Here is a 16908-nt window from a genome sequence, read left to right as displayed (position 1 = left end):
TCACAATAATGTGAAGAGTGTTTCCCACGCTCGCATTTAAACATGCGCATGCTGCACTGAGGAATTCCATCTTAGCTTGGCAGCCGTTGAGAATGGAGCTCCTGCTGGATGTTACCGCTAAGTGCAAAGTGCACGCAGTTATTCGGTTTTTTAACACAGAAGGTACTGAACCGATTGAAATCCATCGCCAATTGACAGAAGTGTACGGTGAGTCGTGCATGGATGTCAAAAATGTTCGTAAGTGGTGTAGAGAGTTTGCAACCGGTCGGACTGAAATTCATGACGAACGAACAAAGAAGCGAGAGACTGTCAATTTCCATTAAGACAGTCGTGAAGGTTGAGCAAATCATGCGTGAAGATCGGCAGATCACCCTGGATGATCTCTGCACTTTGGTTCCTGAGGTTTCCCGAAGTTTCTTACAACTTCCTAAACAGCATGGCGATGAGCTGGCATGACATGGGCATACAAAAACTGCCACATCGTCTACAAAAATGCATCGACCAAAATGGTGATTATGTAGAAAAATAGCTAAACGTTTAAGCTGTAAAATGATGTAAACCACTGTAGAAATGAACAGGTCTACATATTTATAATAAAACAGGAGACCTTATTTTTGGGATTACCTTCGTACTAATAAGGTGAGAATTGTCAGTCAGGCTAGACTGCTTTTCACTGACTGCATAAAAGAAATAACTTATTATCAATTCTAACAGAAAACAAATGGGAATAAAGGAAAATATTAACTTCCTTCATTTTGTATATGACAGGTTCTTGAAATTTTAGGACATAGTAGCATATGGTTATAGCTCATCATAAAAAATGAATAAACAAATAAAACACTTATAATTTCATAGTGTCAATGCACTGCATTCTGCTATTTATTTACACCTTCATTTCATTCATATAACAGCAATAAACATAAATAAAGAATTAAAAATCATAAATTTATGGTACACAAAGAATGTAAAGTAGTATTTGCATTTAAAGCAGTCCAGAAAACAATATTTTTTATTATAAAAGATGAATAAATCGACACAAAGAAATGATAAAAGATGACGATAAATTGCATTAATTGAATTACAGTGCGAGCCTCAGTCAAGTTGCCAATTATTCCCTGTGTTGTGTATGGGCGAATGGATGATGCAAGAGCTGCCCCATACAGCTCACCCAGTGATGACATGGTGTCAGCTAGTCTGTCATGAGCTTCGGTCCCGTGACCAGTGGTTTAGTGTGTTTTGTGGCTTCTAAATTAACTGTGCATAGGTTTTTAGAGCACAAATCTGCTGGGAGAGTGAGAAGAGAATTCTGTGAAAATTTCTCAAGTGTGAGTGCAAACACAATATGGAATTAAGAAAATTGTGGGTTCAGTACTATACAAAAAAAATCAGTTAAAACTGATAGTCTTAACTGATGAAAAAATTCAGGATATGTGTAAAAGACTAGAGCAATCTCCCCAAAAATCTTTAAAGAAATTGACTCAGCAAAGTGAGGTTTCATATTCTTCTGTATGGCGGGCAGCATGAAAACTGAAATTTAACTCTTACAAAGTCACAGAAGTGCAAAGTTTAAGCCCAAAAGACCAAGCCGCAAAAAGACACTTCATTACAATTGGTTTCTTCACTCTTTTCAACAGAGGTGAATTAAATCCTGAATTAGTGCTGTTTTCTGAAGAGACATGGTTTTACTTGCAACAACGTACAAATTTGGAACACACCGAAACAAAATAACAATAGTTAAGGGACAGGGAAGGAAACTACCTACGTAAATCCTTAATGGCTAGCAACCACGAATTACTTAATTGATAGCCAGTGTCCCTGTTGAAATTTGTATGTTCCTCAGGCTTGTACCTATGTCATACTTTCGTATGTGTGTACTCCTTTTGTTATGTGACTCCCTCTCAGACTGATTCTCATAGTTACGTCAGCTTCTGCTTTGAACACTAGCACTGTACCGCGTCCGGTGAGCCATCTGGTGACTTCTATTACAACATCTAAATTCCGACATCAACAAACTCTTCCTCATTCTATGTCCCCAACTTCATTTGTACAGTTATTACTTTCCCTCAGTCCAGCATCCCATTTTTAAAAAAATGCTTCACCCCTCAGTAGTTACACGAAATACAGTCTCTACTGTATTTGGTTACACCTCCCTTTCCTTTCTATATCTTAAATATTGACCCGGCCTTGTACGTCTTGTAAAATGTCACTGAGGTGGGTCACTCTAGCGTGAAGACTAGTACCTTGTGTCCTTGTGTGTTTCCTATATATCCTGAGCATTATATACGTAATTCTATCACAAACAGTTGTATATGTGCTACGTTTTCTTGTGAACTATTTCAAGTGCTTTGGAAACATTCCTTGTGTATTGATTGATGGAATATTAATAATAATAATAATAATAATAATAATAATAATAATAATAATAATAATAATAATAATAAATGCGATCATTTAAGAAAAGGCTAGGAAAACAACAGATAGGTTATCTGCCACCTGGGCAACTGCCCTAAATGCAGATCAGTAGTGGTTGAATTGAAAAAAAAAATTGAATTGATTCAAACCTCATTCCTTGAGAATTAACTACCTACCCATTTCACTTGAAAATTCATCACAAGTTCACTGACCAAAATGTCTATATTACATTAACCTAAATTAGGTAAGACTGAAAGATGTGACTTCTGTTTTTAAATTTTTATATTGAGACAAAGAAGTCGCAAATTTTTTAATACAGCTTTCTAGAGAAATTTTACATCTGCCATCTGTTGAGTCTATTTTTGAAGCTGGGGAATGTTAGAGAATCAAAGAGTTCTAGCAGAGAATAGTATTCTTCCGTGATCAGAGGAGTCTATTTTAATGATTTCAAGATTTATGTATAATTTGTTTTGTTGATGACTGTATTGTGCAAATGTATCGAGTCCAAGGATTTAGTTTGATGTTTTGGCACTGCTGAGGAAGATAATAGGAGCTCTTGAAATGTGTACGGTATATAATTATAATAAAATGTTAAGTATTGACAAGGCGGAAAAGTGTTACCTAGAAATTAAGTGGTATGTTCCGAGCTGTAAGTGGAGAGATGGCATGGAATGACATTAGTAGATGAATAAGTTTGAGTGGTGTCCTTAAAGGTAGAAAAATCACAGTATGAAAACAAAGTTGGAATTCAAGAGGACAAATTGGGGCAAATATTCATTTATATGAAGGGGAGTTAGGGATTGGAATAACTTACCAAGGGAAATGTTCAATAAATTTCCAATTTCTTTGAAAGGCTAGGAATACAACAGATAGGGAATCTGCCAGCTGGGCGACTGCCCTAAATGCAGATCAGTAGTTTTTTTTCTTTTTACAATTTGTTTTACGTCACACCAACACAGATAGGCCTTATGGCGACGATGGGATAGTAAAGGCCTAGGAGTGGGAAGGAATTGTCCATGGCCTTAGTTAAGGTAAAGGCCCAGCATTTGCCTGGTGTGAAAATAGGAAACCATGGAAAACCATTTTCAGGGCTGCCAACAGTGGGATTCGAACCCACTATCTCCCGGATGCAAGCTCACTGCTCCGCGCCCCTAACCGCACAGCCAACTTGCCCTGTGATTGATTGATTGATTGATTGATTGATTGATTGATTGATTGATTGATTGATTGATTGATTGATTGATTGATTGATTGATTGATTGATTGATTGATTGATTGATAGTATTTCTTGTAATATTTTATTTCCATGGAATTGTTGTTGTTGAATTAATTTTTAACTTTACTTTATTCCGTTCCCAATTGTGATGTATTTGTTAATAATAATAATAATAATAATAATAATAATAATAATAATAATAATAATAATAATAATAATAATAATAATAATAATAATACTGATACTTGATGACATATACTATGAATGAAATTGTACATAAAGGAGACACTGGAGAGAAACAACTAATCAACTATTATTTACTTCTCAGGCGATAAATAATTGCATCTTATCTGTAGAACCATGAGGCTATGAATTACTGGTACCATGGAGGTACACTGCAAGTCTTGTACTGTGATAGTGAGGGAAATTCTTGTACTGTGATAGTGAGGGAAATGTTAGGAGAGAAACATATCAATGTTGATGAACTACAGCCAAACAACGACGTGTCTAAAATAAAACAATGCTGAAATAAGTGTTATTTTTACACAGCATGCAAACTGCATTTCTTACTTATCTTAATTACTCTTAAATTCAATTAGCACCTTTCAAAATTAAGAGGAACTTAAGACAAGCTCTGAAGTGTATTACAAAAGCAATACCATAAGAAGAATGAGCTATCTCATTGTCTAAAGCTGAATACATCTCTCAGGAACAATACAAAGATGTGTATACAAACTACTATATCATGTAAAATATTGACAATTTGTATTTCATGCAAATTCTCATGTTTGCTTACTCTCTCTTTAAAGAACACACAAATAAGTTTGAGAACACACAGTGATTATATTTACCAAACCAATGGATAATCATATTTTTCATGGAAAATGAAAATTGTATAAATACGAAGGGGAATCAAATATAAACAAGATTTTATTTTTTATTTAAATTCATTTATTGAAAAACACAGGGCAATTACCATTTATTTTTCCTCATAGTTTCCTGCTTTGGAAAATCCATTTGTCCCAGCATATGGGCAGCTTTTTGATGCCCTCATTGTAAAAAGAACAGGTTTGTGTCACCCGCCAGTTGCGCACGATGTCCTCCACGCTCTCGTCGTCTTCAAATCGTTGCCCTCCTAGAGCTTCTTCAAGCGATCAGAACAAATGGAAATCGCAGGGCGATAAGTCCGGACTGTAAGGAGGATGCTATACTATATTCTTCATACTTGCATGTAAGGAGGATGATCAAGTGTATTCCAGTGCATTTCCTGTAGCTTGGAGAAAGTTAGAGCTACAGTATGGGGCACCGCATTGTCATGGAGGAGGATGACCTGTCGAATTGGTTGGTCTCGTCTTTTGCGGCGATATGCAACCCTCACCTTGTTCAACAGCTCGCAGTAGTAAGCAGCATTGATTGTGCGTCGCTCATGCAAAAAATCAATCAGCAAAATGCCTCGTCGATTGAAAAAAACGCACAAATGTTTTCGTCTGTAATGCTGGTCTCAGGACGGCGATCGTGTTGCTGATTTTCCACGCGTTCTTGTCCTTCCTTGAACTTTTCATGCCAGGCAAACACACGCGTCCTTGACAATGTTTGATCTCCGAACTGTGCAGTCAATCTCTGGCAAATTTCTGCCGCTGTAACTCCTTCATAAGGAAGAAATTTTATAATTGTGCGTTGCACATTGGAGAGGTTCACCTGTTGCTCTGACATCGTGAGCGTTACTGATGACACGGCGGCAAATATGTAACAGCATGCTCTCCCCAATACTAGCTGTCCCGCCTAAGCATAGCAGAAGCGCGGGGCCAGTCCTACTAACTGTTCAGGAAAAAAATCTTGTTTATATTTGATCGACCTTTGTATAATCCTTTTCAGTCTTTCTGAACTGTTAAATTTTTAATTTTCAGATAAAAGAAAGTTAGTAAAAATGTACTGTTTGTGTTTAGTTACTTCTTTCTACTTGTCATCTGATTTCATTTTTCATCTCATTATATCACCTGTTATAGGGTTTGATCCTGATGGTGGTAAATATATCTATCTCTGTATCTATCTACCTACCTAAATCTATCTAGAACAAATAAAAAGGATTGTCACCGATTCACTGATGTCACATTTGGTAATGAGTGTCCGAGGACAAGTTCGGCTCGCCAGATGCAGGTCTTTCGATTTGACTTCCGTAGGCGACCTGCGCGTCGTGATGAAATGATGATGAAGACGACACATACACCCAGCCCCCGTGCCAGTGAAATTAACCAATTAAGATTAAAATTCCCGACCCTGCCGGGAATCGAATCCGGGACCCCTGTGACCAAAGGCCAGCACGCTAACCATTTAGCCATAGAGCCGGACACATTTGGTAATCAACCATCAATACGGATAAAATGAAGTTTATAGTCTAACTGAAATACCAACTCAAAATCAATCAATCAGCTGGTATTAAAAGGTTCAGTGGTACATACCTCTCGAAAAGAATGAAAATAATAATAACTAGAGGAGCCGTGCTCCTCCCCAGCATTCGTTATAAACGTGTCTTCATACGAGATTGTTCAATGTGTGGGTACTTTATGAATGTCTACTTTTACGATTTGTTTATAAACAAGAACCAAGCGTATAATGGCATGACATTAGGAGGGGAGCAGTTGAAAAAGCTGAAAGCTTTAAATACCTAGGAAGTGTAATTGAAGAAAATGGAGGAAACAGGATGGAAATCAATGAAAGAGGAAGGTGTGCAAATGGATTCTTTAATAAGAGTGTGGGAGGATTGATATGGAAGAGGGATGTATTCAATCAATCACTACTGATCTGTATTTAGGGCAGTCGCCCAGGTGGCAGATTCCCTATCTGTAGTTTTCCTAGCCTTTTCTTGAATGATTTCAAAGAGATTCGAAATTTATTGAACATCTCCCTTAGTAAGTTATTCCAATCCCTAACTCCCCTTCCTATAAATGAATGAATGAAAACCTACAAACCTGTTTTCCAGTCTTTGACTGATAGGCCGACGCACTGCCATCTGAGCCAGAGTGGCTCCTCCTATAAACGAATATTTGCCCCAATTTGTTCTCTTGAATTCCAACTTTATCTTCATATTGTGATCTGAATATTAACTAATTAAGTTGTATCAATGTCCTTATAATGACACTCGTGCATGCACATGCACCTTCAGTATTTTCTATCATCATTTGATAACTAAACGCCTCCAAGCCATCGATCGATCCTGGCTACACTACTGAGTCTCACTTAGTGATAGTCACTTAATATCTCTATGTCAATAAAAGACACAAACTGAAGAACTGTAATATCTATTCCCTCTAAAATGTGAAATAGACATGTCAGTGATTTATTAAGGAGTGGAATTCTGTGAAGTAATTGTACTAATTCCTACACTGAGGGAGTTGGCCGTGTGGTGTGAGCTTGCATTCAAGAGACAGTGGTTTCAAACCCCACTGTCGGCAGCCCTGAAGATTGTTTTCCATGGTTTCCCATTTTCACTGGTGTTGTTCCTTAATTAATCTGTGTTGGTGCGATGTAAGGCTAAGTGTACTAATGACTTGTTGAAAAAGTACTGTAATTTGAAATTGTAATTGTGTAAAATGTTTCTCTGCTAACTGCAGTTCAGCCCATTTCTTTTATTCTGCAGACTTGAGTTACTAGTACACGTTGCTACATACCATCTTTTAGCATGGAGATGAATTCAAATTCTTACCAATAATCACAACACAGAAAACCAACAATTAAATGTATGGCCTCTCAAACAGACAGTTTTTATCAACCATAATACAATAGACTTACTCCAGAAAAAGAAAAAAGAAAGCCTGGCGGAAAACTTGTAAATAATAGATTTCAAGTTGAACTGTTTTGCAAAGAATTTTATCAAGCTTATATAGCACAACCTTCCATACTACACAGTACTGCCACAAGTTCTGTCAGTAAAATCAAAATGCGCTGTAGTACGGTAACTGTGAATGAGCAGCATATGTGCCAACAGCAGGCAGCAGTGAAAGATGGAGTGGGGAGTGTATGAGAATTGTATCGCTGTTTTGGTATTATTTCCTTGCAGAAAGTGAACTATGGAAACCTCTCAGCATCAATGAATGATTTGTGTTTCAGACAATAGCATGGTTTAAACAAACTGTTGATCATGTCAGATGAGGCCATCCTAGGTTTGTATACAGAAAAGAAGTTGTGAATGCTGTTCATGCAAGGATTCAACGCAATCCTTTGAGTAAACAAACAATTTTGTCTTGTGAATTGAATATATCTCTACCGACTACATCACATATTTTGAAGGATGATTTACGTGTTGGTGCATTTAAAAGATACACATGGCATTTACTAACGAAAAAATTAAAGTAAATCGATTGGATTATTCTCCAGGAATAACATCCTTCAAAAGCTGGCAGGTACATCCTGGGGTGCTAATGCTCAAATCCTGAGATCCACTGCTCTTGCACTTTCTTATTCCATCGCTGAATATTGCTCCTCTACCTGGCTCAATAGTGCTCACACTGGATTAGTAGACTCCCAGCTGAACCAAGCAAAGCGTATCATTACAGGATGCATCCGACCAACTAACACACACTGGCTTCCCACCCTAAGCCACATACCACCTGTCAGGATATTTGATGTTTTGATGTTGGTCATGTTTTATTGTGAACTGTATTTGTTGTAACCTTAAAAACAAAAGAAGTGTAGATCGATCAGTCCTTGTAAAATTGTAGTATTCGCAAGTCTAAGTATTGCATTAAATGGATTTTAAGATACCTAATTATTACACGACATATGATATGATATGTACAAAACATTATCATCTGGCGACCGTGACAGGACAGTTCTGGCCATGTAATAATCCTATGAAGGTCAAATAAGAGAAAACTTGCATCGCGGTACACCTTTCGATTCCGACCGTCGTAAAGACATGGCTGCTTTAAATGTATTATTGAAAGAAAGAACACACTTATGTTGTTTATTTACAAGAGCGTTTAACATATTCCAGAACAAGATTGCTGAGGAAAATGTGATGCAGGAAGATGTTTACACCAGTTTTAAGGTACTCGAAGATAAGGCCGATCGACTGTTTACACTTGATGAGAGAATCCATGAAGCTTGGCCTACCAATGAATGCATGGACGAAGATGTAGCTGCGGAATATGAAGAACTCGAATCATATCGAGATAAGTGGACAACAGTGAAATGTAAGTACGAGAAATTCAGTGAATGTCAAATAACGTGTGATGCTTCTTCCATAAGCTCGAGTGTTTCTCAGACTAGTAGAATGGTTAGTAAATTGCTGAAGTTATCGCTTGTGAAGTTCTCGGGAGATATTTAGCAGTGGTTATCATTTTTGGCACAGTTCAAACGAATACACAAAAGTAGCGAGCTGGATGATGCAGAAAAGATTCTCTATCTAAGAGAATCTATGACTCCTGGGACAAGGGCTTATGAGCTTGTGAATGGTTTTCCACCTATTCCTGAAAATTATAGTAAAGCTGTTCAGTTGTTAAAAACACGTTATGGTCGAAAGGATTTATTAATAGAGCTTTATGTAAGAGACATTATAAATCTAGTGACTGTAAAACCTTCCATGACAGTGTTGTATGATCGAATTGAGGTTAATGTTAGGTCGCTAGAATCAATTGGTCTAACTACTGACAACTATGCTGCATTATTATTTCCTCTCATGGAGTCTTGCTTGACTGATGAATTGATCCATGTGTGGCAGAGGAGAGGAGATAATATGCAAGAAGCTTGGTCACAAGAAAAGCTCAAAGGACTGTTAGAATTTCTGAAATCTGAAGTAGAAAATGAAGAATACTTGCAGCTAACTAGGAAGATCAGTGATATTAGTATGGGTAAAGCTCAAACATCAAAACCTTCGAGAAAATCTGATGTTCCAACTGCTGAAGGTTTAGTTTACACTAGTGGTGTAGGAAATGCATGTGCTTTCTGTAAAGTAGAGATTCATGCTTCATCGCAATGCCAGCAGGTAAAAAATATGACTCTCGAAGAAAAGAAAGCTAGACTCTCCCAGAACGGTGCATGCTTCAAGTGCTTCAAGGTTGGGCATGTTGCAAGAAAATGTTATGCTCACCTCTCCTGCAATGTGTGTAAGCGGCAACATTATCCGGTCATGTGTGATCTTTCAGAAAGGAAAGTTGAGAAAGAGTCGCAGGCTTCACCTCAGTCTAGGTCAGTAACTAATTTCTGCATTAATTCCTCGTGTGTCTATCTTCAAACTGTCTTGGTTAAAATAGTGCATGGATATAATCAGGAACTTGTGCCTGTCCTTCTGGACTCTGTTTTGCAGCATTCTTACGTGAAAGAAGAACTGGCAGAGAGATTAGGTCTTCAGGAGATTAGAAAAGTGACTATGAGCCATGCTGTGTTTGGTGGTATTACTGGGTCTCCTGTAGAACATCATGTATTTGAACTTGTTCTTCAGAATCTTGATAATTCTAATCAGTTGAGACTGACTGCTCTTAGCCAGCCTCTTATTTGCAGTCATGTTCCTCGCTTTACAGCAGAACACGTGATGCAACTGGGACTGTCACACCTAGATGTGGGGAGAGATAAAGAAATAGAGATCCTTATCGGAGCAGATTTCCTAGGGTCAATTCTCTTGAATGAGCGTAGAATAGTGGGAGATTTGACGGCAATGTTGACTACATTAGGGTGGACGGTATTCGGCAGAAAGCAGCGCTCAGGTTGTGATGAGAGGGAAGCGACACCTATTCTGCTGAATATAGAGAAAGTGAATGACCTGTGGGAACTGGACGTTTTGGGGATAGAAGATCCTATCTCTGAAAAGAAGAAATGTCAACTGGAAGAAGAAGCAACACTAGATTTCCTGGAAACCGTACAGATAAAAGAAGATGGTAGGTACGAAGTTCGACTTCCATTGCTGAAAGATCATCTGCCCTTAGGTCCGTCATATGAGACAGCAGAAAAGCGGCTAGAAATTACAAAGAGAAAGCTTGACAGCAACGGGCTCTTAGAAGAATATGATAAAGTTTTTCAAGGCTGGCTTGATGAAGGGATAATAGAAGAAATTCCGGGTGATCAGGCTGGAATCTGTGGGCATTATCTTCCTCATCGACCTGTCATTAAGAATTCTGCAACAACACCAGTGAGGCCAGTCTTCGATGCTCCGTGAGAAGAGGTAACAATCCTTCCCTCAATGATTGTCTAGAAAAGGGTCCCAATCTCATCAAACAAATTCCTTCTCTCCTCTTACAGTTCCGAAAGAAGTCAGTTGGGGTTATTGCTGATATCCGTAAGGCGTTTCTGTAAATTTCAATAGCACCAGAAGATAGAGATTGTTTGAGATTCCTGTGGGGCAAGGAAGAAGTGAAAACCTATAGGCACAATCGAGTAGTTTTTGGAGTGACATCGAGCCCTTTTTTACTGGCAGCGGTGATTGACCACCTTCTAGACCAAGCCTTGCTAAATGCTCAAGATGAAAATAATGTGACTGTTGGTATTATTAGACAGCCTAAGCACAGTTTTTATGTTGATAATTGTGTGACAAGTGTCTCAAATGAGGAGGAGCTGGAACTATTTGTCAGTAGTGCTCAAGAGGTTTTTTTTCCCAACACAAGTTTGAGCTCAGAGGTTGGGAGAGCACTGATCCTTTGCTTGAAGATGATTGTAAGTTGTCACTCGTCCTTGGAATAATGTGGAATCGCAAGGAGGATGTGCTTCGTTTGAAAATATTTCACAAGAGAAGATAACTAAAAGGATAGTGCTGTCTACTGTCCATCGGATTTATGATCCAATAGGATTTTCGGTGCTCATTATGCTGCTGCCGAAGCTTTTACTACAGAAAATAAATGAGGTCTCTTGGGACATGGAAATACCTTTGGAAATGAAAACCACATTTGGAAAATGGCTTTGTGAACTTCGAGAATTACATCAGTTGGAGATCCCCAGAAAATTCCCTGAGGTATATATAGAACGTAGCCTTCACATCTTCTGCGATGCGAGTCGAGATGCATATGCCACAGTAGTATTTTTACGTACTCATGCAGTCAGGAGTTTACGTCCAGCTCCTTCAAGCAAAATCAAGAGTAGCTCCTTTATCCCGGCCGACCATTCCTCGACTCGAGCTCATGGGAGCAACAATAAGTGCTCGATTGTTGTCAACTGTGACAAAAGATTTTGATGCTGAGTTAGTTTACTTGTGGACAGATTCTACAACAGTGTTGACATGTATACAGTGTGAGATCCTTTGGTCAGTCTTCATTGAGAACAGGGTTAGGGAAATAAGACAACAAGGCATGTGCCTGGTACAGTGAATCCTGCTAATCTGCCTCCTCGAGGATGTGGGACAAGAAAACTTATAACCTCCAGATGGTGGGAGGGGCCATCCTGGTTGTACCTTCCAGCGGAAGAATGGCCTTCAGATCGCAGCATCAGGAATGAAGATGAAATTATGCACGAAAGAAGAAAGACTGCCACAAGCCTTGTCATCACAGAAAATCCATTAAGGTCAGACTGGTACTACAAATATTTTTCTCGATTTCACAAGATAGTGAGATTGATTGGTTGGATCAAACAGTTTATTTTTAACTGTAAGTCTAAAAGGAGGAAAAGTGGAGAGCTGAGTTGTTTAGAATTGGAAGACTGCGAAAGAACAGTTATTAAATTTATCCAGAATGAGAATTTTCGAGGACCTGAGGATCAAAAGCTGATTTCAGTTGTACCAATCCTGGACGAACATGGTATTTTGCGAGTGAATATGAGAGTATCAGAGAGGGAGGATAAATTTGAGTTTCGTCAGCCCGCTCTCTTTCCGGGAGATCACCCTGCTGTTCAGCGACTTATTCATGGTACTCATGTTCAGAATTGTCATGTAGGCCCACAGACTCTGTTGGGTATTCTCAGACAAAGATTCTGGATCTTGCATGGAAGAAGAGTCGTGAGATCATGCAAAAATGTGTTATTTGCAAGGGATATAAGAAAGAGAGACTAAAGGTTTCTACACCACCTCTACCTCACGATCGCGTGAGAGATGCCAAGATTTTCGAAGTAGTTGGTGTTGACTTGGCTGGCCTGTTGATTGTGAGAGGTAATCAGAAGATGTGGGTATGTTTGTTCACATGTGCTGTGTACCGAGCAGTACATTTGGAACTGCTCACATCACTATCTACAGACTCTTTTCTTCAAGGACTACAAAGATTTATATCACGTAGAGGAAGGCCTTTGACAATTTATAGTGACAACGGAACAAATTTTAGAGGTGCAAGTAACATGATGGCTAAGCTTAACTGGCAGCAGATGGAGTCTTATTGTAGCATTCAAAGAATTGCATGGAAATTTAACCCTCCCACAGCCTCGTGGTGGGGTGGTTGGTGGGAGAGATTGATCGGACTGTTGAAAGATCTGCTTCGTAACGTTCTGGGAAAATCTTCCCTGACATCTGAAGAATTAATGACTGCTTTATGCGAGTGTGAGGCAGTTATCAATAGCCTACCCTTGACTGCAGACACAGAAAATCCTGATGACTTGAGACCAATCACATCAGCGATGTTTCTGCAAGAGGCCTATGAGACAGGTGTACCGGATCTGGATGCGATGGGTGGACCTCAACTGAGGAAGAGAGCAGCCTATTGACTGCTATTGAGAAATGCACTTCGTCAGAGATTTCGAAAGGAGTACCTTGGCCAACTTCAGTTGAAACAGAAGCAGCATGACAAATTTAGCAAAGGAGATGTTGTGCTCATTGAGATGGGCAATCTTAATAAACGAGAGTGGTCGCTGGGCATTATCGAAGATCTGTTACTTGGGAAGGACGGTCGTGTAAGAGTTGTGAGGCTTCATACGAAGAGAGAAGTAGTCATGCGACCTGTTCAATGTGTGATCCCGTTAGAATGTTCCCTGTCATCAGTTGAAGAGACTGAACATAAAATTGATGCCTCGAAGAGAGAGGCAGACCTAGAGGTAGACCATACTAGATGTGGAAGAGTGATGAAGCGACCTGCACGGTTTCTGTAATGAATTTAAAGATAAAAATTTCATTGTTCCGTATTGAAATTATTGATGTTAAAAATTAAATAATTGAAAAGGAGGTTCAACCTATTCAAGTTGAACCTCCTTTTCAATTATTTAACTTCTGTAATGAATGACTGACTGTTGCAATTTTGTTGAATGACTGAAAATTGCAAGGTGAGAGAATGTCGGGATATTTGATGTTTTGATGTTGGTCATGTTTTATTGTGAACTGTATTTGTTGTAACCTTAAAAACAAAAGAAGTGTAGATCGATCAGTCCTTGTAAAATTGTAGTATTCGCGAGTCTAAGTATTGCATTAAATGGATTTAAGATACCTAATTACTACACGACATATGATATGATATGTACAAAACATTATCACCACCTCCATCCCTAAGAAGATTACAGTCACTGCTTAACTTACGGAAGAAAATAGAAAAGAATCCTCACCTCCCTATTTATTCTGACATAGCAGCTTCTCCTGCTAAACGACTGAAATCCAGACACCCTTCTTGGCGTACTGCAATGAATCTACACGACGCCTCCTTTAATGTATCGGATGCCTGGGAAGAAGAATGGCAACAGCAATTCTCGTTACCACATCATCACATCATTGAGAACCCCTGCAAGTGCCCAGATGGTTTTTCCCTTCCCAGACGGCAGTGGTGGACGCTAAACCGAATTAGGACCGGCCAAGGTAGATGTGGAGCAACTCTCTTCAAAAGAGGATGGAAGACATCACCGCAATGTGACTGCGGAGAAGAGAAGCAGACAGTGGATCACGTTGCATTTGAGTGTCCTTTGCGTGCTTATAGAGGCTCCATAGAGGTCTTGCACTGTGTCTCAAGCGAAGCTCTTATCTGGCTTTCAAATTCTGACATGGAACTTTAGTTATGAACTTGAGATGGTAGATGTATATATTGTATATAATATTGTATTCGTCATACGCTAAATAAATAATTCTGTAGCATTTTTTGTGGTTTTTCAAAATATATGTACATATTAATGGGTTTGCATAGTTTCATTTAGTAGTTATATGCATTGAAAGTAATGACAGAACTTATGGCAGTACTGTGTATTTTGTAAAGAAATTATATCAAACTTCTATGTTAAAACCTTCCTTATTGTTCTGTGAACAATTTTGCCAAGCTTTTATGGCATATTCTATATTCCAATAACCAGTAAATGGTGAAATTTTTCTTTGCAATACCACTAATTCCAAACTTGCTCATGTCATTTTACACTGCTCACTGAAAAACAAACAAGTTTTAGAAATATAAAAGAACACTGGAATTCTACAGTTATCAACTGGATGATGAGAAACAATGAAATAAAGGGTGAATGTTTAGTCTACTCATTTCCTTCCAATAATGATTCTCTTGCAGTGAACCTCCTTAATTTCCTCTCAACGAACTGCATTAACCTAAATAATATTCTGAAGAGCAACCATGTAAATCAAAATATGCCACCAAGAATACCCTTAGCAACCACCTGCTTCTTCTTCATGGCATCAAAATGGAGGTAAAATAATTCAATCAACAAACTCAAATATATTTTACCTTCTTGATTATCTCATTCATTGGTTCAAATGACAAAATCAGTTCATACTAATGTAAATGCAATCATACCAATCTTTGTCTTTTCAAATTGTATTTAATTGGCAGTGTATCAAACAAATCAAATCCAAAACATTTTACAACTACCCAGCCATATGTCAATATGATGTGACAAGAAATTTAGTTACAGTGAGTGTAAAAAGTTTTTGTACGATCCTGCATATTTTAGAAAATAATGAATTTTTCATACATTTAGATAGGTTTATGGATGCAAAAAAATCATTCATATAGTATTCAGATACCTTTATTCATTCCATAAACAATATGAACAGAAAACATTGTCATAAACTTGTACAAAATTAAGAAACAAATAATATCTCTTTTGGGACCAAAAAAAAGTATTCGTATGATCTCTGTCTCCTGTACATTTCTCCATTAGTCCATGAAAATCAATATTTTGTAGGATTTCTCTTAGTGGCTATGACAGCTTGGATGTGACTGGGCATTGATTTTACTAAATTAGCACAGTAGGAAGGAAATATTTTCTCCCATTCTTACTTAGGAGCATTTTGTAAATCACTCTTGGAATGCATCTAGACCTAATTGCTTTTGCAAGGTAATGCCATAAATTTTCAATTGGGTTTAGGCCAGGGGACTGGGGAGAGGTTTCCAAGCATTTGGGAGTGTTGTACAACAACCAGAGCTGGGTATCTCTACCTTTGTGTTCTGGATCATTGTAGTGTTGAAAAGGATAATCACATCCCAGTCCCATTTTATCAACACTGGCAGGTAAGTTTTGCTTCAAAATAGTGATGGACATTCAATGGTCCACTTTGCCTTCAATGAAATGAAGATATCCCACTCACTTAGCGCTCATACACCCCCACACCATCACTGAACCATCCCCATGTTTCACAGGAGGAATCAGGTTCCGCTGCTGTAGCTCGGTGTTGGAGGCTCCCGTCTGACCCGAAGATGTTGTACTTGCTCTCAAAAGTCCAGACCTTGCTGACATAGAACTTCTTACGTCCCCGACGCCCGTGGAAGTCCATTTGACAAAGGGTGTTGTGCACTGCCGACTCACTCACACTAGCACCTTGCCATTCCAGCTCAGCAGCAATTTTCAGGGCACTGCATCGCGGGTTTTTCTTCACTTCTTGGACAATGAAGCGCCTGTCTGCCTGGGTCAGGGCCCGGGGACGTCCAGTTCTACGCTTGTTATTGTAGCTTTTTGTCTCGGAAAAGCAGTTGATGATCGACTGCAGTTTGACTTAGGCCTCCCAACTGTTTCTGCGATCCTTTTGAGCGACCATGTCTTATTCTGAAGGCGGATGATGACTTTTCGTTTCCTGGGAGTAATTTCCGCACCAATGATCGACTGTATGGTTGACTTAGTGCTCCCAACTGCTTCTGCGATCCCTTTGAGCGACCATGTCTTGTTCTGAAGGCGGAACTTTCCGTTCACTGGGTGTAATTTTCGGACACTTAAGCCCCATTCTGACAATGTCTGAATGCACTCAAACAGTGTCCTGTCAACATCACCGAGCTCGATAGCTGCAGTCGCTTAAGTGCGGCCAGTATCCAGTAATTGGGAGATGGTAGGTTCGAGCCCCACTGTCGGCAGCCCTGAAGATGGTTTTTCGTGGTTTCCCATTTTCACACCAGGCAAATGCCAGGGGCTGTACCTTAATTAAGGCCACGGCCGCTTCCTTCCACTTCCTAGGCCTTTCCTATCCC

The sequence above is a fragment of the Anabrus simplex genome, chromosome 1, assembly GCF_040414725.1.
Source record: "Anabrus simplex isolate iqAnaSimp1 chromosome 1, ASM4041472v1, whole genome shotgun sequence".
In the NCBI taxonomy this organism is placed as follows: domain Eukaryota; kingdom Metazoa; phylum Arthropoda; class Insecta; order Orthoptera; family Tettigoniidae; genus Anabrus; species Anabrus simplex.
The sequence above is the reverse complement of the archived record's forward strand: the minus strand, read 5'-3'. Positions refer to the sequence as shown.